The 21636-nt window shown below is 44.9% G+C and overlaps 2 long non-coding RNA genes across 2 annotated transcripts in view; one reads left to right on the top strand and one right to left on the bottom strand.

Annotated features, from left to right (window-relative positions):
• The window catches only part of LOC108444903, a 25259-nt gene extending 3623 nt beyond the window's left edge, over positions 1-21636 (top strand). The window contains exons 2-3 of the long non-coding RNA XR_001859624.1: positions 6140-6198; positions 17817-21636. This is a non-coding gene — a long non-coding RNA (uncharacterized LOC108444903). The remainder of the gene's footprint in view (positions 1-6139; positions 6199-17816) is intronic.
• On the bottom strand, positions 356-3198 carry LOC108444902. Its single transcript, XR_001859623.1, has 3 exons — positions 2148-3198; positions 1827-1944; positions 356-511 (listed from the first exon to the last, which is right to left on the bottom strand). It is a non-coding gene; the product is annotated as an uncharacterized LOC108444902 (long non-coding RNA).

Below are 21636 nucleotides of genomic sequence, written 5' to 3'. Positions count from 1 at the left end.
GAAAAAGAGTGGCATTTCCCCATCCCTAGAAATGTGAACGCTTGGAGGAAAGTGCGTTCAGCCGGATCTGCGCACAAGCCAGGCTGCGGGGGAGCACGGAGGATCCATGGCAAAATCCCCTCTTCCTCCGTGCACTCATTCCTGCCTCTTCCCCTCCGAGCCCTGCTGCTCCTCCCCCTCCCCGTGCCAGGGATGCCTCCCGGACATACGCTCCACATTTGTGTGGCCACAGCTTCCCAAGTGCACGACACTTAACAAAGCAAGAGGAAAAACACTAAAAAATAAATGGGCGGCAGATGGCCTGATAGGACAAAGCTGAATCTGAGGATTAACCAGACCATAATAAAAGCTGTCATTACAGGTTGTCATCATTGGTGAGTTATTTATTAGCTCTAAACAGTGTTCCCCTCAGACACCAAATGTCAAATGTTTTAATATGCAGGACCCAAATCTTCCCCTTCCAGCTGCTCCCATTTCATCCTGCCAGCTGTACAGTCTCATCTTCCAGGACCTGCCAAAGAGCCCAACATTAACATACCTTATTATGCACATTATTTTGCCAATAGAGGCCAGATGAGGCCAAATCATTCTGATAATAAGCCCTGCTGTCATTAAGTGCTATTATGCATGCTACTGTTTATCCCCAAACCTTCACAGAATATTAATAAGGGCATGCTTGGCGTTTGCTGCAAGGATTCTGGAGTGGACGAATTTGGCATTTTTGGACCTGTCTGCAGTCTGAAGGGATCTGTGGCTACACCAGTCACTTCTGTAACTCAGGAGAAAAATATGGGGTGCCTGGTATGCAAAATATTTCCAATTCTCAGAAGATTTCTTTCTCCTTTAAAAGGGAATCGTGGTTTGGGGTTTTGATTTGGATCCTTAGAAGGAAAGAAAGGAAGGAGAAATGAGGGAATTGCGTGAGGATGATCCAAATATCTCATTCTCATTTTTTGAAAACCTGTTTTAAGGTCAATTTGAAATGAAAATGTCATTGTGAAATGAGGAATGGAAGATGCCAGGGTGAAAAATGGAAGCTGAAACATTTCAAATTCTCTGAATGTTTTTTTTTTCCCCACTGAAGCAATGTATGATACTTTGACCTGAAGCTGTGACTAGCTTTGGTTAACCTAGAACTACATTTTTCTGTGATTTTATTGCTTGGGGAAAAAATAGTCACCTGCTTTAAGTGTTCTGGCTTTTGAGGAGGAGGCATTTATGTTATAACGTTCTTTTGACTGAAAGTTTCAGGTGTTATTGGAATCTTCTGATTTCTTTTCTCTTTTATACTTCTAAAATACAATAGTTTTTCCTTTTCCTGAGCATTTTGTGCAAGTCTTCTGACAGTTTTTATGCAGCACGATTTCAACAGGGCAGTAGCACATAAAAACAGGGTGGGGGGAAAGTGCCACAAGCTCTCCGTTGTAATATGACCATAAATTCCAACCTCATTTCAGTTATGGGTGGCCACTTCTGATACCTAAAGGTTAAAGCCTCCCTGGCAGTGATTAACTAGACAGGATCTCAGCCAGATTTCAGTACTTGAGCAGTCACTACTGTGGAAAATAACTTGAAATCTTTCCCCTGACCCTTTTGTCAAGCTGTCACTGTCAGTGATTGATTTCAGTTCGTGCAGAGCCTGGGGCTGTCTCCGAGCTATAATTGTGACCTAATGTGCAGCACTGGGCAAGTCAAGGTATATCTCTGCACTTCATGATCTCCTTTACACCCAAGGGCACAGGGAATTGGACAGAACCCACGGGAATGTAGGACTGAGCTGTAGAGGGGCTTTTAAGAGTCTCAGGGAGTTAGAGAATTCCTCTTACCTTATTTAAAAGTTAGCCAGAAAGAGCAGAGCAGAGCAGCCCTCGGAGATGGCAGCGTTGCACATTCACAGACATCAGTCTGGTGGAAAGCAGAGTTCTTTTTGTTAATCCAGTCCTTCTGCTCAAAGAGAAAATTTGGGTGTTAACACTTTTAGGACCCTTTTGCAGAAGCTGAGCTGATGGCATGAGGCTTGTGTCACATGCTGGAAAAAAGCAGGGTAAGAATTTTTACTTCAGCTAGTCTGCAGTCTAAAAAAATCCCACCAGAAAGCAGGCACCTGCATCTTTTCAACAGACAAATGGTGATAGATTAGAACATACCTTTAAAATACCCAACAACCTCTTAGATAACATTTTCTCTCACCAAACAGAAAGAAACGAAGAGCACAGGCCTAAAATCAGAGTCAGAATAAAGGACCAAAGTATTTTTAGATTGTCTGGGTTCCCAGCCTAAGTGAGGGAATGACTTCAATCAAATTTAGCCAAGCCCCAGCCATTCTCTCTGTGGTTGGTTTCAGCCACACATGTCCCATCTTGGAGCAGCCCTTCCCAAATGCACACAGACAGCTTTGTTTACAGCCTGGGAAGGATCAAATGGTCTCCACTGGAGGGAAGGGAGAGGAGAGGAAGGCGTTCTCCTCTGAGTGATCCTTGCCTACAGAGGAAGCTTTATAACTTCACAAGCAAGGGTACAATATGTTCAACATATGTCAGTTTTTCCTCCCAGCAAGAGAGATGAATCACCTGTTTTCTCTGGAAGGGAGATGTTTAAATCCTCTCTGTTCATGAGGAAGAGGGAGCAGCTTTCTCATTGTGATGCATATTAGTAACAATCCCAGCAAGGAGTGCCGCCCTTGGTGGTTGATGCTTCACCACTGCTGCTGGCAGAAGGGACCTTGAGGAAAGGCCTGTTTTCCATGAATAATGCAAATTGTTTGCAGTTCCAGTAATTCAAGGCCCAGGGTAGGAAGTTTGCTTCATTCTGCTTGGGGTCACACTTCCTCCCCACGGGCACTGATGGAGTGGCTGGGAGCCCACTGCAGGCTCCAGAGGAACTGTGTCACCTGGGGGAAACAGTCTGGCTCTTAAACACATGAAATTTGGGTCTGGAGAAGGGGAAGACAAGCAACACATCTCCCAGGGAAGAGGGATTTGAAAAACACCTACAGCAAAACACGCACGTGTGGACTTCAGTCCCCCCCGCTCAAGAAAGCATTTCAACCCAGTGTAATAGCAACAGCTCATGGGCTTAAGGGCTTGCTAAAAGCCAAGTTTCTGTCAGAAAGTCCCCAGAATAAGTGTGGTTTGCACATCAGGCTGCAGAGCTAAGGAAAACATTGCTGTGTAACCTCAAGAAGAGCTATGGAGGCTCCACTGTAAATCTGATACTTGCAATTATTTCCATGATGACAACACCCACCAGCCTTAGCTGGAACATATTTGTGCTGGGGATGCTGCAAATGGGGTAAAAAAATGCTTCTTCCTCCGGAGAATTTGTGAGATAAGTATGTGACAAGGCAGTGAAGGGCAGAGGGAGCCCAAGGAAACCTGAAATGATTTGTCAGGTGGAGGGTTTCATTCTTTATGCCACTTGTTGATTCTTAAAAATTGCAGCTCCTTTCAGCTGTCTACACACAGCATTCTATGGCAGAGTCAGGACAGCCCCCAGGCTCATTTTACTGCTTGCTTTGAACCAGCTTCTTTTAAAATCGTCATATAAAGGGGGAACATAATTCTTCTCCTGCCTGGCAGGAGCAGGGAGAAATATGACTTTGAAAAGGCCAAATAGTTTAAACTGGTTTTGCAACCAGCTTTTCTTGGTGTATGAATTGGTCACTCACACAAGGGCAAATGTCCTGCTTGCACCAAGGTGAACACACAACCCAAGGCAGGTCAGGCTCCCTCAGAGAGCAAGTTTGTCCTTCATTTTTGTGTGAACAAGGAATAAAAACTATCCAAAAGAGCACCCCGGGTACTCAGTATTGCAGTTTGCTTCTGGTCACACAGCAGGGCAAGAACTGGGAGTGGAGTGAAAAAGAGAAGTTGTTGCTCTAAACTCAGATTGAACTGAAGTAGTTTAACAAGTGAAAATTAGTGAAGTATCCTGGGAATAAAAATATGGAAGGATTTATCGGGGAAGCAAGTAGTTAGAGCAGACTTCAAAGAAAATCTCTGCTTTGTGATTTAAAGTGTGTCCTATACTCTCTAACCCTCTGATCCCTGGAAGCAGAGATGGTTTCTGGGGAAGGAGCACATTTGCCCAGCCCTGTTCTGTGCATGCCTTCCCCACACACCTGTGGACAGGCAAGGTGAGCTCGTGGGGAGCCTCCATGTGTGGATGTACAGCAGCTGCCCTGCTGCCTCATCCCAGAGACATCCCTGTGCTGGGTGCTGGGACGGTCCTTCCCTCCACACTGCTGTCAAATACTGAAAGTTTTTCCTCTTGCCCTCATAGTTTTGTTCATTTAATGATTGTTTAGTCAAGGTCCAACTGTTGATTAGACTGAAAGCTTCCCTCAACTCTCAAAGTATTTCACTGTGCTTAGAAAAAAGGGAAGATAGACCCCACTGGTCAATCAGAACCAAGCTCCTGCTGATGCCTTTTAGCTGTCTGCACCACATCCTGTTCATGTCAGCAACTTAAAACATCTACTACTCATTTTAATCCTTTGTAAAACGTGGAAGGGAGTGTGGTGTACATAATGCATGACCTAGATCGTTAAAGTGTTAGGAATTCTGTTCCAATAGCTCTGAGGTCTTAGAAAATCCATTTGCTACAGGCAGAAGAAGATAAATCGTTCCCCTGACTAATTCCATCGTGTCCCTCTGCTTGTCACTGGGACACTCCCCACACTGCCTTGGCCTGAATGCTGGCGGTGGCAGATTTCTCACAGCACTTTGAATCCTGCTTAAGAAAGTCCAGAAATATTCCAGAAATACGCGAAGTAAATATTCCAGCTTGTGTCAGGATCATTTGGAAGATTATTCTTGTTTTTAAAAGTATTTCTTTTTTGAAGTTGAAAAGTTTAATTGTGGCCCCAAGCACAAGAGTTGTGGCAAACCCCGAGGCTGTTCTGCCTTTGGATCTCGGACAGCCTGGTTTATTCACACCGTGTTTTCCTTTCCCTGTAACGGAGAGGTAAAGTTATTTAAGTCTGCTTTGGAATTAAAGAAAACATTTTGCTTTTGCAGCCTGACAGTTTATGAGCATTGAGGTAAATGCACAGGCAGCACTTCAGATTAATACCTTTATTATCAGCTGGGATGTTTAACCTGCCCATGGCCCCACTGCTGCCCCAGCCAGCTCCGAGCCCACGGTGGGGAAGGAGGGAATTTAGGTTGCTTAAAGATCTTTTTCAAGATTAATTTTGAGTCCATCTGTGTAGCACAGTCAGTATGATCTCTATCTTTTATTACCAGAGGAATCTCAGATACAGTAATTTGAAGCTGGGCTGTTTGTTTAAAAACAGTTTGACTTTTTAGGCTTCTTCAGTCCTATTTCCTCTTCATGTAAAATTCATGGCAGGGTATTTTAAAACTCTGCCTTGTACCCAGGTGTGTGATTCTCGTGCATTTCAATGCATAGGGGGCATTTTTCTGTATGGAAAATCAATTGAGTTCCCTACAGAAAAGTTCAAGGTTTAACATGTACCCTTGCTGTCTGTGGAGGTAACACAGCGGGAACGGAATATCCTGGGATGAGTTACAGGGATGTGGTCTTAAGTCCTTACTGGGACAGAACTGGTGCTGGTTGCAGTCAGGCTCTTGGCAGGCAAAGGGTGTAACGCAGAAACCACAGGCTCAGAAATTCTCCAGAAATTATCTGGATTTACTACAGTGCATTTGCTCAAGCTGATAAAGGGCTCCATTTGCAAACCCGACCTAGAGTGTCAAAAATCTTCTGTGTCTACTAATTCACTTCATGTGTACACACCAACATTTTACAGAGTTGTAACTTCTCCTGCTTGCTATAAATCTCTTTAGAGGGGATCAAGTTAGACACACTGAGAATTCACAAAGCATGTTGAAATGCTGGCCCCGCTAAAATGAGTGGGAGTCTTGCCTTTGGCTCCTGTATGTCCAAGATCTTACCCACAAAGTATAAAGAACAAGAGGATTTCTTTAGGCTTTAAAGTGTTTTTCTTCTCCTTACTGGCATTTAGAGTTATACAGCACTTTTTGAATATTATTTTTTTAAACCTGATTTTGCCTTGCTTCAACGGCAAGCAAAGACGCTGCTCTGAAGTGTGCTCTCTGAAGAGAACTGAGTGCCTAATCTACTAATGAACTGTAATTATCCTTTTCTTCAATAGAAATTGCACTTACCCCTGAGCCTCGTGGGTTGCTGATTCAGAGAAGAAGCAGGTTCTGGGTAAGTTTTGTACATTAGTACGTGCACAGCAATACCTATACATGCACACATACCAACAAAAATGGCTTTCCCGTGCCTATCAACTCATTTATCTGACTTGTAGGGCAGCAGAACAAAAATAAAATAGAACTCATAGTAATTTGGCTTTACCACAAATTCCTGTCAGTCTGCTCATTGTGTATTTTTGTCCACTTTCCCCTGTTTTCTGTGGCTTGAAAATTTTTAGTGTCAGCCCTCACTTTGGGAAGACATTGATGTAAGTCCTCAGTCACTAGATTAGACATCTTTGTCATATGTGTACAGCTAACAAACATCCAGGAATATCACTCAACCAATTTCTACGTCGTGCTCATCCTGAATTCCTGTTACATGTCTAGATAATTTTATTTACTCTAGGAATAATCTTCAACAGAAATTCAATTGAGTTATTGCGCAATCTGGGTACGAAAGCCTCTGCCTCAAGTTGGACTTGCAGATTGAATTAGCTGGTTTGTCTCGGAGGAGAGGCTAAAATAAGGTCAGATCACCATTGTGTGGAGCTCAGGAATGCACTGGCTCCGCTGTGGTGGTGGAGGGAAGCTCTCCAAGCTCTCCAAGCTCTCCAAGCTCTCTGGTTCCCTTTGATGTGCTCGGTTTCCCTGAGTGTACACTGGAGAAAGCATCACTTCCTTTTGGGGAGTCCTGCCCTTTCCTGTTTCAGATGCCCACATTCCAATAAATCCCGTATTCTGCCACTCAGAATCCCTGGCTGCCAATCCAGATAGGTGCAGTGCAGTCTAAGACAGATTCCTTTTCTTGCCAGTCCACCTGTGCCTATTGCACAGGACCAAAATTAGTATTTCCAAGACCAAAAGCAGCCTCAGGAGCAATTTTTTTTGGAGGCAGTGGCACTACATTCTCCTTTATGTGGCTCTTCCCAAAGAGCTCTCTTTAGTCCTCATTCCTCATAAAACATGACACGGCAGGGATGATCTGGATGGATTTTGGAGAAGGTTTTTATCTACTTCAGAGCCTTTGTGGGAGTGTTGGCAGACGGGCCTTGCTGTGCCAGTGAAGATGAGTCCCTCATCTCCCTGTGGGAGAGTGATTTGTGTTAACAGAAGGACACACATCCACAGAGTGATGTGCTTCCTATTTTATTCCCTTTGTCCTCAAATTAACTCTCACAGAGAGGCCTCAAGTACTTTCAAGGCCAGCCAGGCAGGGCTGCAACTTCCCCGGGCTGTGTGCTCTGAAAGTGGAGTCACTATTCATTTACTTGTGATCAGCCCAGCCTAAAAGGGGGACTTCATTACTTACTAAGTCCTTAAAATAACCTTCTTTATTTGCAGTCCCTTCGCCTGCAGAGATCATTTGGGCCCATATGCAGCTCTGTTTGGTTTTAAGTTTCCATTTTGTTTTTAAGAACAAGAGGTCTCACATGCCTAAAACAACCTCCTTCCCCTCCCTGCTCTCATTAAACCAACTGACAGTTGACATGTTTAACTTTGTCAATGGTTTTTTTTTTAAAAAAAATCATAAAGTTCATGGCAGGTTTATGTGTGGAAAGACTCTCCTTTCCTCAGAGAGCCAGCTGGACCAAAGCCATATCAAAAACTTCCTGTAAGGAAGACATAACTAGAAAGGGGAGAGGAATTTTTTAGTGCCCCTTTCTGCATTAAAAGCAGCCCTGCAGCTGAGCTGGCCTCTGCAATGTCACAGCTGTCACAGGCTTGAAAGCACTTCCATGGGGACATTTCTGCAGGCATACAGAGCTGGATGGAGAGCAGGGATGTGGATGGAGAGCAGGAGGCAATTGGGAGTTCCATGTCCTCCACCACATGACACAGAGGAGAGCACACGTGTGGTAGCAGACGTGGGATGGGACACTCAGACCCTTCTATTCAGTAAATCTCCCTTTGCACACCCTTCCTCTCCTGTGGCAACGTCTGAACCGAGGACGTGAGCCTGGATTCCATCCCTGCTCCGAACGTTGCCTGATGTGCAGCTGCATCCTTCCACCACACATTTGTGCTGTGTGCAAGGTTGCTCCAGAGGCCATCGGCATCAGGGGGAGACTTCCCAGCAGCGTCTACAAGGTTTTAATCAGCCCCAGGGTGAACAGCAGAACTCGTCACCTGATGGTGCTGTTGTGTCTGCACAAACATGCCCTGTGTCCTTCCTGCAGTGGGTAACTCACTGCAGAACAGGGACAGAGGAGGCCTCAGCTTTGTGCAGGACATCTACGCACTGTGCTCTGTGCCTTGGCTGGGTCCTAAAGCATAGACCTGCCCGAAGCTTGACACTGGGTTCCAGCCAGCCAAGCACAGAACAAATCCTTCCTCTGGATGACCTCCTCAGCCTGGTATTTGAATCACACTGGGAGAAAAAAGAAGCCAGTTAAAATTTGCCAGGAAAAAGGAAAATAAAAGTGTGATGTAATGCATGTGCTGACTGGACTGCTCCTCCCTGAGTTCTCATGGCAGGTGTCAGCACACACAGCAAGGCCAGGAGTGTCTGTGTGCTGCACGTGCTGCAGGAGCTGGCTTGGCAAAACCAGCAGCACATGGAGACTCCCATTTCCTTGGCTGCCCCTCCAGTGACTGGAGCTCAGCACCCGATTGTGGCTGTTCCAGCTTTAGTGTGATCCAGTTCCACGGTGCTCCCCGTCACAGCCCAGTTTGGAGGTCGGTGTGTAGGCTCTCTGTGTAGGATCTGTGCTCCTCCAGCAGAGAGCTGGGCTCACTCTGACTCACTTCACAGGGCTCGTTGCTTGTGAACAACAAACGTGGTGGAATCTCAGCTTTCTTGGCCACTTTAAATGGGTGATGTCCTGCTGGGCAACTTTGAGATGAAGGCAGATACATGGTGTGCCTTCAGCTGTGGTCCCAGCTGATAGCACCTTCCCCAGGATGGGATTTATTCACCCACACTGGGTACAAAGCCCCTTGGAAGAATCCACTGTTAACAACTCCCGAGGCTCAAAGATAATGACAGCATGGAGCTCCTTGTCTCTGCCATGGCAAAGAAAGGTCCAAGGTGCAGGTCTGTGGCCACTGGAGAGACCCAGAGGTGTTGAAGGCCCTGGTGGCAGCTACACAGCCCTTGCTGGCAGGTGAAGAGCAGGGAGAGTCCTGTGGTGACCAGGGACACCACTGTGCTGAAAGCACCGACGTTAGGCAGGCCAGGATTACCACAGGACTTAAAGATCCCAGCTCCTTCAGATTGCATCAGGCTGGAATTTAGCAAACAAATAGGATAGATCAGAACATGCACACTTGCAAAGTATTAAGTGGTATCTTCATTGCAGGACTTGGCTTTTGCCTTTCCTTGGCATCGGAGCTTTGTTTTACGGGGCTACAAAGCACGGGTGTGGGTTCTTGGAGGTCCAGCTTCTCTGAGATTTGAAATGTTAAAGATCTTCCAGTCATTCCTCCAGTCCATTAAACATTCTTTTTCCCTTTTTTTCTTGCTTACATCTGGCTGAGCAGGGGGTACATTTCTACATCAAGGCTACCCAAGGCCTGTCATTCCATGCCTGTGGAGATGGCACGAATGCCATCCCAACACAGCATGGGCGCAAAGGCACAGGGACAGCACTGCGGGCAGGGCACTGCTGAAAGGAGGCAGGTTTTAGAGGCACAAAAGGTGGAGATGTTTGAGCACTTTGACATTCAGGGATTGTTGCATAAAAAAGAGCAAGTGGAGAGCCAGACACTGAGGCAAAAAATCCAGTTCCTGTTGTTTCTGTTCACAGAGGAGCAAGGGGAATGGGTTTGCCTTGTTTCTACAGCAGCATGCCCAGCTCCAGAGCAGGGCAGGGGACTTGGAGGCCCCAAAGCAAGAAGGAATGTGTGAGGTGCAGCAAAGGAGATTTCCCTCACAGGGCTGTGGCCAGGACCTGCTGAGTGAATCTGTGGTGGTTTGCCCTGGACTCTGGTGGGAGTTTCAGTCACTGAGCTGTACAAACCAGTAAAGTTCTGCTCAGCCTCAGTAGCTGGCTTTCAACTCACTGACGTTTTGTGGTGATACCATTTCTCCTCCAGACCAGCTTCCAGGATTGTATTACTGGTGCTGCTGAAAATGTTATTTTCCCCAGAAGTCACAGCAGGGATCAGAGAGGAATTCTTAGCATCCAAACCAAGATGCTCAGTTAACTCAAGAAAATCCACCCCTTTAAAAATCCCACTTTAAAATCTCATCTTTTCATGCGCCAGAAGTTTTCAAACAAAAGTAGTTATTGTTATCATGGGTGTCAATCTGTTCCTTCCTATTAGCTGGAGACACCATTGAGGCAATCTGTTGTCTCTGATAGGTAGAAATTAAGTCAAAACTACCCAAAAGCTCTTCCTCCTCTGTCTTGAAGAACCTGGATGAAAAATCTGTTTGGATACCTCAACGGTGCATCCCCAGCAATTCCTTTCTTTTTTTTTTTTCTGATGGGAGAGCACCAATTCAAATTGGAAGTTCCTTATACATAAGGGAAAGCACTTTACAGGCTTATTTCGAAACCCACAACTTCTCAGCACTTCCCACTTCGCCTTGGAACCAATTTACAGCTGGAAGGGCTGGGGGCTAAAACGCAGGTAATTCAACAAGCAATTAAAACAACTCAATTCTACATGCAGATGACTCTCAAAAGTGGTTACTAGAACTCCACTGAGCAGTGCACATAGATTTTTATGCCCAGGGGAACATCACTGAGGTAATTGCCTTTCCATTTAGAATAAATATGTTTTATTCTTTGCTGCTTTACTTGGTGTTTTAAAAAGAACCATCCATATTAACATGAAAAAAGAGACACTGCTCTCCAGGCAAAAAAAGCCTGAAAGTACTTGTTAAACAAACAGAGCATCTGCCATGAACATTAGCTGCTTTGTAGCTGATTTTTGTGGGTTTTTTTCCCAGTCTAAGCAGAGTTCATCTGCGTCATTTCTGGACTCTGTGCAAACTCAGGTACCTGACAGTATAAGAATAAATATCTTATTTTTCATTCACCTGTTTTTCATTTCACTCACTTATTTTAAGCTCCTCTTCACAATTTTCCACCTAAAGCATCATTCACAACCGTGACTAACACTAAGTCATTTTTGTTGCCTGCATGTGTTGCATATTTTACAGCTTGTGGGGAGGTTTTAATCATTCATAATATTGGTTTGATTTGAATTAAATCTTTCTGAATGTGCATGTTCAAGTACCCTTTTGCTTCCAATTATTGAAAGAAATACCTACATGTTACCAGGCATCCCCTCCCAAAATAAAAACATGGATGCAAAGGGATGGATGATGGGATGCAAAGGGAAGAAAGGAAGGGGAAGGCTTGGTGTCTCTAAAAGGAGAAGAGCAGAAAGATGGAAAGAATTCAAAGGGAAGGCAGTAAAAAACACACCAGATACAGCTTGATTTAGTACTGGGGGTACACCAGAATCTCCTATGGGGATATTTTTGATCTGAGAGCTGGCTGGAAGGGGCCTGAAAACTGTAAGCAAAGAAATTGGCTTTTGCTGTAGGATTTCTGCTGGGTTCAGTGACACAGAGCTTTGTCTGTCATTTGCAAACAGACAGGTTTCTGTCACAGATCCCCAGTTCCACCATCAGTTAATCCTCCTCTGATTGTTGCTGAGGGCTCAGATCAGAAGGGCTAAGGAAATACGGAGCAAATTCCCCTCTTGCTGTGGGAAATTCTGTGGGCTCACTGAGTACAGGGCTGGAAGGGTCCTCAACAGATCAATCTCACAGCTTAACGCAAGATCAGCTGGGCTTAACCCCCCTGACAGATGTTACTCCAACTCGTTCTCGAAAACTTTCCCTGCTGCAGCTTCCACGGTTTTCCAAGGCAAGCTGGTCCAGAGTTTGTCCAAAGCTCATTAGGAAACTTCCCTCACAATTAACCTAGACCTTCCCTTGAGGCCATTAATTCTTCCTCTGTGCCCTGAGCACATGAAAGAGCAGTTTATTCTTTCCTCTGTGCAGCCACCTTTTATGCATTTGAAGATTACTGGCATCTTTTTCTTCATTTTTCCTTCCTTTAGCCTGAACACTTCCATTCCATTCCATGTTTCCCCACAGGTCTTGTTTTTGAGACCCAGTTCTCTTTGAAATAGTCTCCACTTCACATCCTTCTTGGAGAACAGTCCCTAAATCTAGACAGAGCAGACCAGCCAACACTATGACAATCACAGCAGTGTGAAATGATTATTTTTGTTCGTCTTAACTCATGGTGTTCCTGCCTTCACCTTTCACCAGTGGGTGCCTCTTTCTCAGCAGTTGGTCATTACTGATCCAAGTTCATCCTGCAGTCACTAAACCACCGAAACTTTTCCTGCAAAACCACTCTGCAGGTGGTTGTTCTGCCCAGTGTTTGTGGGGACGGCTCGGGGCAGTCTCCCAGGCTGATAGTGAGTGACTGAGAAGTGTTATCTCACCACCTTCCTCTTCCTTCCTGTATTTTCGGAGCTGTGGGCAGCGGACAAGGCCACTGGCTGAGCCCTGGCCTGGAGTTAAGGTGACTGAACAGGACGTGGGAAACTGCTGGCCCAGAGAGATAAGGACAGATAAGGTGAGGGGAGTCACAGATAAGGGCTGGATTCTGCAGGTGGTTAAGGAGGTGCTAAGAGAGCAGTGGCCAGAAGTGACAGACAACTGGAGAGAATCCCTCGGGGAATAGGACCCTGCAAGGGCAACGATGCCCAGGTTACCACATCCAGGAGCACCAGGTAAGGACGATATTGCCCCGGGACCAGTGTCACAAACACCAGCTTTGGTGCAGAGCTTGCAAAGCTGGGCCATGTGAAGAAAAAGTAATCAGGGCTGGGTGGAGAAACGGGGGAGGAAGAAAGCACAGCACAGGAGAAGGAAGGGTTAATAGACGAAGGAAAAGGAGGATAAAGAACTGCATGCCAGGCAGTCCTGAGCTTGATTACAGCTCGTGCAGGGCAATGTCCCAAACCTGCTGCCCTCATCATACCACGGAAGCCCACCCTGCCTCTGTGGTCAGGAGGATGGGGAGAAGGAGGACTGCCTCTCCTGGCGAATCCAGGGAACATGCAAAGACAGGTCAAGCATGCTGCTGTCACTGGGTCCACGCCCGTGCCAAATCTGATGGCATCGCCATCTTCCCAACACTCCTGCAGAGCTTTTTTTCTAAACTTGATCGGTTGTTTGGGCCTGTGTACAGCATGGCTCCACAGACACAGTGTGCTGCTGCGCGGGAGTGGGAATTAGAGGCCAGGAGAGGCATTTATTTAAGGCAGTGTTGTCACTAAAGCCTCCATTCCATCAAACCTTGGCTCAAGAATATAAGAAAATTATTTTATGCTGTTGCCTTGTCCCAGCCAAAATTCAGACCCTTCTGAGTGAAAAGTTATATGTTCCTGCCTCTCATTTCCTCTCTCTCCTTTTATTCAGACGTTTATTTATCATCCCAAACCAGAAACCTGGGGATTAATTTATTCTTTGCAGAATGTAAGGAAATGTGGGGGTTTTTTTTATTTCCAAATCTTCCATGAGACAAGGAAGGAGTATTTGTCAGCTACTAATCTTTCTCCATTCTATTTATATTTGCATTCTTTCTTTCTGTGATTGCCACTTCACCCCCTGACATTTTATTAGACAAAAATGGGAAAATCTGGCCCCACTTACATCAAGAAGAATTCGGGTATTGATTTCCATGAAAAAGCAGTTTCAAGCAGTGACCTGGCAGCCTGCACAAACCTGTGCCCAGGCTGTCTGCATGCAGGGGGCTGTCACCCTCATCACACAGCACTTTCATTTTCCTCTCATCCAGCTCTAGATCCAGCTCAGAAATACTCATAAGAATCAGTAACAGACTGAAAAGATGTGAGCCTTGATATTAACTATCTGCTTTTATAGTTTCTCTGATGTTGGCTTCAGTTACCCCTAACTGGGGGTCGTGCTTGGCTGCCAAGTCACTGAGCCACTTCCTCTGTTTAAACAGAATATATAAGCCTTACTCTTTTCCAGAGTTCATGACTCTTTTGTAAAGTGTTTTATGATACAGTTGTTATAGAATCCACCACCACAGTAACAGCTCCAGACAAGGCCTCACTGTGGGCCTGGCTCCAAGCCCATTTCCTTGAATGGAGGTTTTTCCATCGCTATCAGTGGATGAATACATCAAACTGCACCACACACCCCACTGCAATAACAACGCCACAGGGTTTGGAGGGACATGGCTAGTGACTGTTTTTTCCAGGGAAAAATCAAAGATCATGAATCCAGCCCTGTGCAGAGGATCCTCAAGGCTCATGTGCCTTTGAGGCCCTTCAAACACAGTTTGAATGCTTTTTCAGAGAGTCTTAGCAGGGGTGCTCAGCCCGTGAGCACGAGCTCAGGCACGAGCCCCGTGTAGCCATGAATTCACATAAACCTCCCAAGCAGCTATTCTTTCCCTTACATCCATCATTTCCAGAGTCTCTGCTTGTGTGAGATTTAATACTGACTGCTCAGTACTGAAAGGTGGAGCAGCCCATGGAGTGTGATCCATCCCTTTATCACAGTGTTGGGTCAGGTCAGCTCAATAAGTCGTGGCCTTGCAGTAGTAAATGGTCTGCAAAGGGCTCTGAGCTGCAGCTTCTTCTGCACTTCGGGGTGAGCATGGGCACAGGTTCCCCACAAATGAAGTGGGAGTGTTTGGGAGAGGGTGCCACTGGAGCCAGTTAAGGAAAAAGGCAAATCAGCACATTGTATCACATGTAAAATCATAGTTTTCTGTAAGGGATGCTGTAAATCAGCTTTTGGATGTCCTATTTTTAAATCTCACAGAATACATTAATTATCAGAGGAAAGCATAATCCTGGCCTTAGGTATTTGAGGTGACTTAGCTGTTTTGTGACTGGATGAATAGTGCTGCATTCCCAGTGTTCCTGTCCCTGCAGCTTGTTCAGGATGAGCACCTAGAGGTCCTCAGATGGGACTTTTACTGCACTGTAAAGATCATGGTTTGTAGGAAAAAACGTTAATATGTCCTCATACAGGCAGAGCTTTTGATCCCGTTCCTTTAGATTCCAATTCATCCTTTGTAGCCTGACTCCAAGAAGTGACCAATGCCAGATGCTGCAGAACAAGGACTGGACAATTTTAGAGCATTTTGGATAGAAGGAAATCTTTTTCCCAGCATTAGTTTGAAGCAGCAGTTGGCTCAGTTCTGAAGCGTGTGGGGGAAGAGAAGGGGTGAGGCTGCACTTTAATTCCCCTTAATGTGGATTTGAAATGGTGTGGCTTGTTTCCCATAAGAATGCAGTTATTTTCTCTCCTATTAAACATCATCAAGGAAAATATCATTGTGAACCAAAGGTTTTAGAACATTAAAAGGACAGAAAAATCTCTCTGGTGACTGCTAGAGCTCAGCTAATGCTGAGTGCCCAGTTCCCCTGGTCATCTGCTTTCCTAAAGCTCCCCTGAGTGCTCCTCCCGTGGAAGTCTCTGGTTTTCCAGCAGTAACTGTTATTCCCTGGGCCTGAGGGACTTTAGCAAATTACTTCAATTGCTCGATTTTATTTGCTGTGTTTCTGTTTTTAAAGCAAACCAGCCTGGAGTTCAAAATCCCTTTGTAAAGGACAAGAAAGGAACGAGATTCCCTGGAAGTCTGTGTTAACATGCCAAATCAATTACAGTGTAATTAGCCAGAACTGTTACTTGTTGAAATCCTGTCAACAAAAATAACTCACCCTTCCCCTTCAGATTGCTCCAGCACCTCCATCTTCTTGACAAGGAATTTGAAAGAGAGACCACCTCCCCCCAGCCCCTATCAGACTGAAGGCAGGGAATGAAACCCAGATGTGTTCATCATTACAAACAAGGAATGGTGGGGAAAAGGAGGACAAAACTGTCCTGACCAAGCCACGAAGCCTTTCCAGGGCAGGATGAGCCCCTTGGGCAGGCTGGACCCTGCTTTCCCTGGGGTAATGCTGCAGGCTGCTGCTGCATTCCCTGATTTATGCTGGCCCGGGGAGAAGGAGGCCCACTCCTGGGAAGCTTTATCTGCAATTCATTTAGGAAAGAGGCAGGTCCTCTCCTCTGACCTAATTGAAAACAGGCAGCCTCCTTCTAATTGTGCACTCTAACCAGTTCATGTGCATTAACAGAGGAAATTGGAGAGGAACAGGGTTCCGAGTTGGCATTAATTTCCTGCACTTGAAGGTCCATATGCCAGCTGTTTTATCTATCTATCTATCTATCTATCTATCTATCTATCAATCATTCCTTTTGTTCTTTTCTCTGCAGAAACTTGACTTCAGGTAGAATACAAGCACCAGGAAATTTCTCCTGTCCCAGTTCTAGAGAAGTGTGTAGAAGGGCACTGTTTTTCCAAAAGGCACCTCAGAATCCATTTGATTTTGTTCTTTTTTTTAAGACTAAAAGAGCTCTTAATGCCAAAAGAGTTAATTTGTTTTATCTATCTATCTATCTATCTATCTATCAATCATTCCCATTGTTCTTTTCTCTGCAGAAACTTGACTTCAGGTAGAATACAAGCACCAGGAAATTTCTCCTGTCCCAGTTCTAGAGAAGTGTGTAGAAGGGCACTGTTTTTCCAAAAGGCACCTCAGAATCCATTTGATTTTGTTCTTTTTTTTAAGACTAAAAGAGCTCTTAATGCCAAAAGAGTTAATATTGCTCATCATTTTTTCCCAAGGACCCTTTTTGTGTTCGGCTCTGCCTGCCCACAAGGAACACTCCAAGAAAGTGGTCAGTTTTGGTTAAAATGCTACAAAGCTGAAGGAGAGCCTTCATCAAATAGCTGACAAGAGGAGGATGAGAAATGCCCTCTTCAGTCAGCAGCTTCAGGAGGCTTAATCCTACAAAGTCATGTGTGTTCTGAATGCAGAGTTATATTAAATAATACCAAACCAGCAATAAGACTTCTAGACAGTATTTTAGGTGTGTGTTTGCAGTTCCAGGGATCAGGTTATCTTCACAGGTCTCAAGTTTTGTGAACTCTGGAGTAGTGAAATAACTTCGAGTCGTTTCAAAGTCACCACAGGGTTTGGAATCTTGATTGTATCTATGTGATCATACATTGAATGTGCTTAAGCAGAAATAGAAATGACTTTTAATTGCAATCAGGCAGCTGTACATACCAAAGTCACCGCAATATGCTAATGAGATGCTAATATATCCCTTTGCCTTTGCTGCAGTCTCTTTTAGGATTTTATCCCCCAAACAGGTTTTGCAACACACATATCAAGGTGGAGTCTTTTGGAAAATTGCTGCTTATCAGGTGGAATTTCGGGGAAGCAGCAAAACTGGGAGCCTCATTTCCAGGTTGCCCTGGACCACCGGAAGGGACAATGCTTGAATTATCACCTGGGCTCTTTCCAGGTCCTCAAATGCATGGGGGAAAGGGAACCTGCCTTCACTGTTATGGTTAACTGCAGAGTTATTGATGGGAATTTAAAAACTATTTGTCAGGTGGAGGTTTGGGGGGAGAAAAAAGGGCCCAGAGATTTAAAGCAATTCTGCTGGGTGCTGGCCAATCATGTGGACCAAGAACTGAAAGTGGGTGGTCTTGGAACAGATCCAGTGGAAATAGGGCCAGGAGATGGTGTCATCCTTGACTCCAACACATTCATATTTTGGCTTTCTAGCAAGGGTTATTTTTTCTCTTTATTCTGCAGTTCAACACAAACATCTCCCTCGTTTTCTAAAATCCGTGGGCTGATTTGTTCCACCTGCCAGGTGCAATGTGCTTGATCAGAAAAAATCAAAGCAAGTTCCTAGAAAGAAGGAACAGACCAGGAGCAGGCCCAAGAGGAGGTGTCACACCTGCCAAGTCACCTAGCCAGGAGGAAACTTGGCTTTGGACTCTCAGAAAGGTGTGTGAAGGAGTCTTGAAAATCACAAAATAAAGCAACGTGATGTCTGTGGGACCTGCCCACACACTGAGCTCTGAAATCTACCTTGAAGTGTTTTGGTGTAATGTGGGTGTAAGGCTTTGGTATCATCCCCGTAGTCTGAAGCAGAAAACTAAAGTTTTAAGCAGAGCAGCTTGACATTTGCCTAGCAGTAGGAGGGATTTAAAAAAAAATATTCTTTAAAAAATGTGGGTTTCTTTCTTTTTTTCTTTTTTTCCAGTAGGGGTTGGGCAAGTGCCTATAGGTTTTGCAGCACTTTGGGACTCTTGCCAAAATCTGATTCCAGCTGAGTTGAGCTGTGCCCTGTATCACCTTTTGGTACTGCAGGGCCCTTCCCAGGCCATGGATTGCCAGGTGGGCCTCCCACTACTCGATTTTACCCTGGGGTTGCAAAAACATTTTAAAGATTTATAATTATAGTGACAGGACAAGAGGGGAATGGCTTCCCACGGCCAGAGGGCAGGGATGGATATTGGGAAGGAATTGTTCCCTGGGAGGGTGGGCAGGCCCTGGCACAGGGTGCCCAGAGCAGCTGTGGCTGCCCCTGGATCCCTGGCAGTGCCCAAGGCCAGGCTGGACATTGGGGCTTGGAGCAGCCTGGGACAGTGCAAAGCGTCCCTGCCCATGGCAGGGGTGGGACTGGATGAGCTTTAAGGTCCCTTCCAACCCAAGCTATTCTGGGATTTTATCACAAATAACAAAATTAGATAAAGAGCATTTCAGAAGAGCTGGCTGGATGCTGCTTAGGGCTGAGAAAATAAAAGTGATCTTTCAGTACATCAGCCAAACAAAGCAAATCAGCTCAAAATCCCTCTGAAGTGAACTAAGTTATCAAAGATTTCAAATTCATTTCTTCCATGAGGGGGAAAAAAAGTCAACCCCCTCAAAAAGTCATTATTTTCTGCACAAAATAAGGCCTTCAGCTTGAACAAAATGCTGAATTCTGGCCTTGTGAAAGAAAAACAAGCAAAAAGAAAAGCTAGGGCACTAAAATCTGCAATAAGAAATGTCCCCCTTTTTGAACCATTTCAGGGCTGCAAGGACTCTATGGGATGTGGGTAAATTTAGTTCCTTTTCTGCTTGAGCAGTTGACTCCCCTCTCCCAACCTTCAGGCAATTTTAGGAATCTTTTCCCCAAATAAATGTATTTTTCCCAAATAAATGTACCAGCACAGACAGTTCTCAAGACACTGATGATTCCAGAAAAACTAAGGCCACATTTTTCAATGAATTTACTATTTTTCAATATACAGGGCTCTGCCCCCGTCTAGCACAGAATCTTCTGAATATCACTCAGCCAGTGTGTTAAATGTCTATTTTTAAGTTGCTTTCCCACGCTCTGAACAGCGAAAACAAGTAAGTCCAAGCATATGTGGAGATCATAGTTTGGGTGTGGGAAGCCTTCTATTGACACCTTCATCTGCCTTGGAGGACCTTTGTTTGCCCTTCTGGAAGAGCAAAACCATGCAGCCACGTCTGCAAAACAAGATATTCAACCCCTGGCAGCCAGCAAACATGAGCCAGAGAAAGGACACAACATTTACGAGCTCCCAGAACACAGATGTAAACAGAATCTCCTTTAGCAGCAGAGAAAGCACAGGCCAGGCTGTGTGAAAAAAGATAGTTTTAGGTGTTGGCAGCTAAATTGGTCTTTAGATGTTGCTGAGGTATTTATAGAGCTTCTGGAAAGGGATTTGAAAATATGCCATAATTAAACATTTGAACTGGGATCATGTTGTGATAAACGATCATATGGAGGTCCCAAACACCTTAAATAGTCAGTCTGTGCTCCTAAACCAGAATGTTATTGGCTCTGATCTTGATTTAATGCCCTCAAAAGGGGCTTTAAAAACAAACGTGGGACAGAGAAGTCAGGCATCAAGTTTTTATTTCAGAATTCAAAAGCCTAATGAGGTAAGGAAGCTACCAGGAGATCCATAAAAAGAAAGGCAAAAGGTTGAAGAGTCACCAGGCTTGCATAGGAGGTGGCTGCAGATGTGCATGATATACAACACAGGGCAATTACTAAACTTGCTATTTAAATGTTAATCAAATCCTTTCAAAATAGGAGCAGGAAAAAAAGGGATAATTCCTTTTCCTGTACTTCATCAGATGGCAGCGGGAGAACCCATCAGCTGTGAGGAGGCTCATGGTTGTGGAGTGCTTTGGCTTCTGTTCTGGTAATGAGGTTTTGATGAGGAATGCACTTTTTACCATGTAATGGTTTTCCTCTGGTTCCCAATGCAGATGCAGCTGAACTGGCACGAAGGGCCAATGTCCTGGTGGCAGAAGGGACCTTCCTTGGCCCTTTATGAATTCCTTTCTACCACAGACACGTGCCACCTTTCAGAACGACTGGGCGAATTCTGGATGAGCAAAAGAATCCAGAACCCAAGTGGTGATAGACAGTTAAAACTTGAACATTTTGGCACATCCTCGCTTGGCATGGCTGCTGAAGGAACCGTACCCATTTACATCTCCTAAGAGACCTCACAGATATTCCCTCTTTATTGTACAACTAAAAATACCCCAGCATTTTGCCTTGGGCTGGTTTTAGAGGTGGGGTGGTGGGCAGGCCTTTCAGAGTCAAATGCAGCAGTGACAATGAATGCTGGGTGCTGAAAATGCCAGTGAATTTGTCATGGGCAGCCTTTCCTCTCCTCTTGTCTGCTGGCCTTTCTGACAAATTCGGGACACTATTTTTTGAGGTGTCCATCTAGTTACAGTTTTTCTCCCTCCATAATGAAGGCTGGGGGTCAGACACTTTTCCCTGTGCCCCAAAGAGCCACTCAGAAAGAGCAAACAAATTGAGGAACCCAAACAATTCCAAGGGAGGTGTGAGAGATATGTCTTCCCTCAACGCACATGCCAAAAAAATAGCCTGACATCATCCTCATTCACCACACAAAATCTATAGCAAGAGCAAACACCCTTTTCCTTCCTCTTGGTTCAGCTTTAACTGTGCAGAACCTCATCCTAACTCGCCACAGGAGAGGTGGTCTGTGTGTATTTTCCTCTTCCTGTTCTTCTATAAATAAGCTGAATTTTGCATCACTGTCTGTTAAACCATCACTGTTTTTTTCCTTAACTCTTTGACAGACAAGCTGGACAGGATGTAGCCCTTGCTACTGTTATTTACAGCAAGTCCTTTACTCTGCAAGCAAAGTGGTGCTGAATCCAAATGAGGATATCAAATGTGGATCCTAAGGAAACCTATACCTTTAGAATATGAACAATGCTGCAAGAGCATTAAATCTGAATTCTCCTGACTTCTGTGTATAGGATCTGTCTTTGGTATAGCATCACATTCATTTTTACCCTGTCATTCAGATGCACAAACCAAACATGCCAGCATGCACATACAAATGTTAAGAGTATTGTAACTTCCTCTAAGGTTTTGTAAGCATGGGGAATAAAGCTAAATGGAACAATTATTCCAGCATAGCATTACACACAGCAGCCTCCTGAATAATTCCATATGTGTGGTGTCTCAAAGCAGTGAAATCAATCAGTCAAAAGCAACCGGTCCAGTGCAGATTTCAGATGTGTGTGTGTGTAAATAAAAAGACATGAGGGGCTTTGA

The sequence above is a fragment of the Corvus brachyrhynchos genome, unplaced genomic scaffold (genome assembly GCF_000691975.1).
Source record: "Corvus brachyrhynchos isolate BGI_N302 unplaced genomic scaffold, ASM69197v1 scaffold412, whole genome shotgun sequence".
NCBI classification, from domain to species: Eukaryota; Metazoa; Chordata; class Aves; order Passeriformes; family Corvidae; genus Corvus; species Corvus brachyrhynchos.
This window is presented reverse-complemented; position numbering and strand designations above follow the sequence as displayed.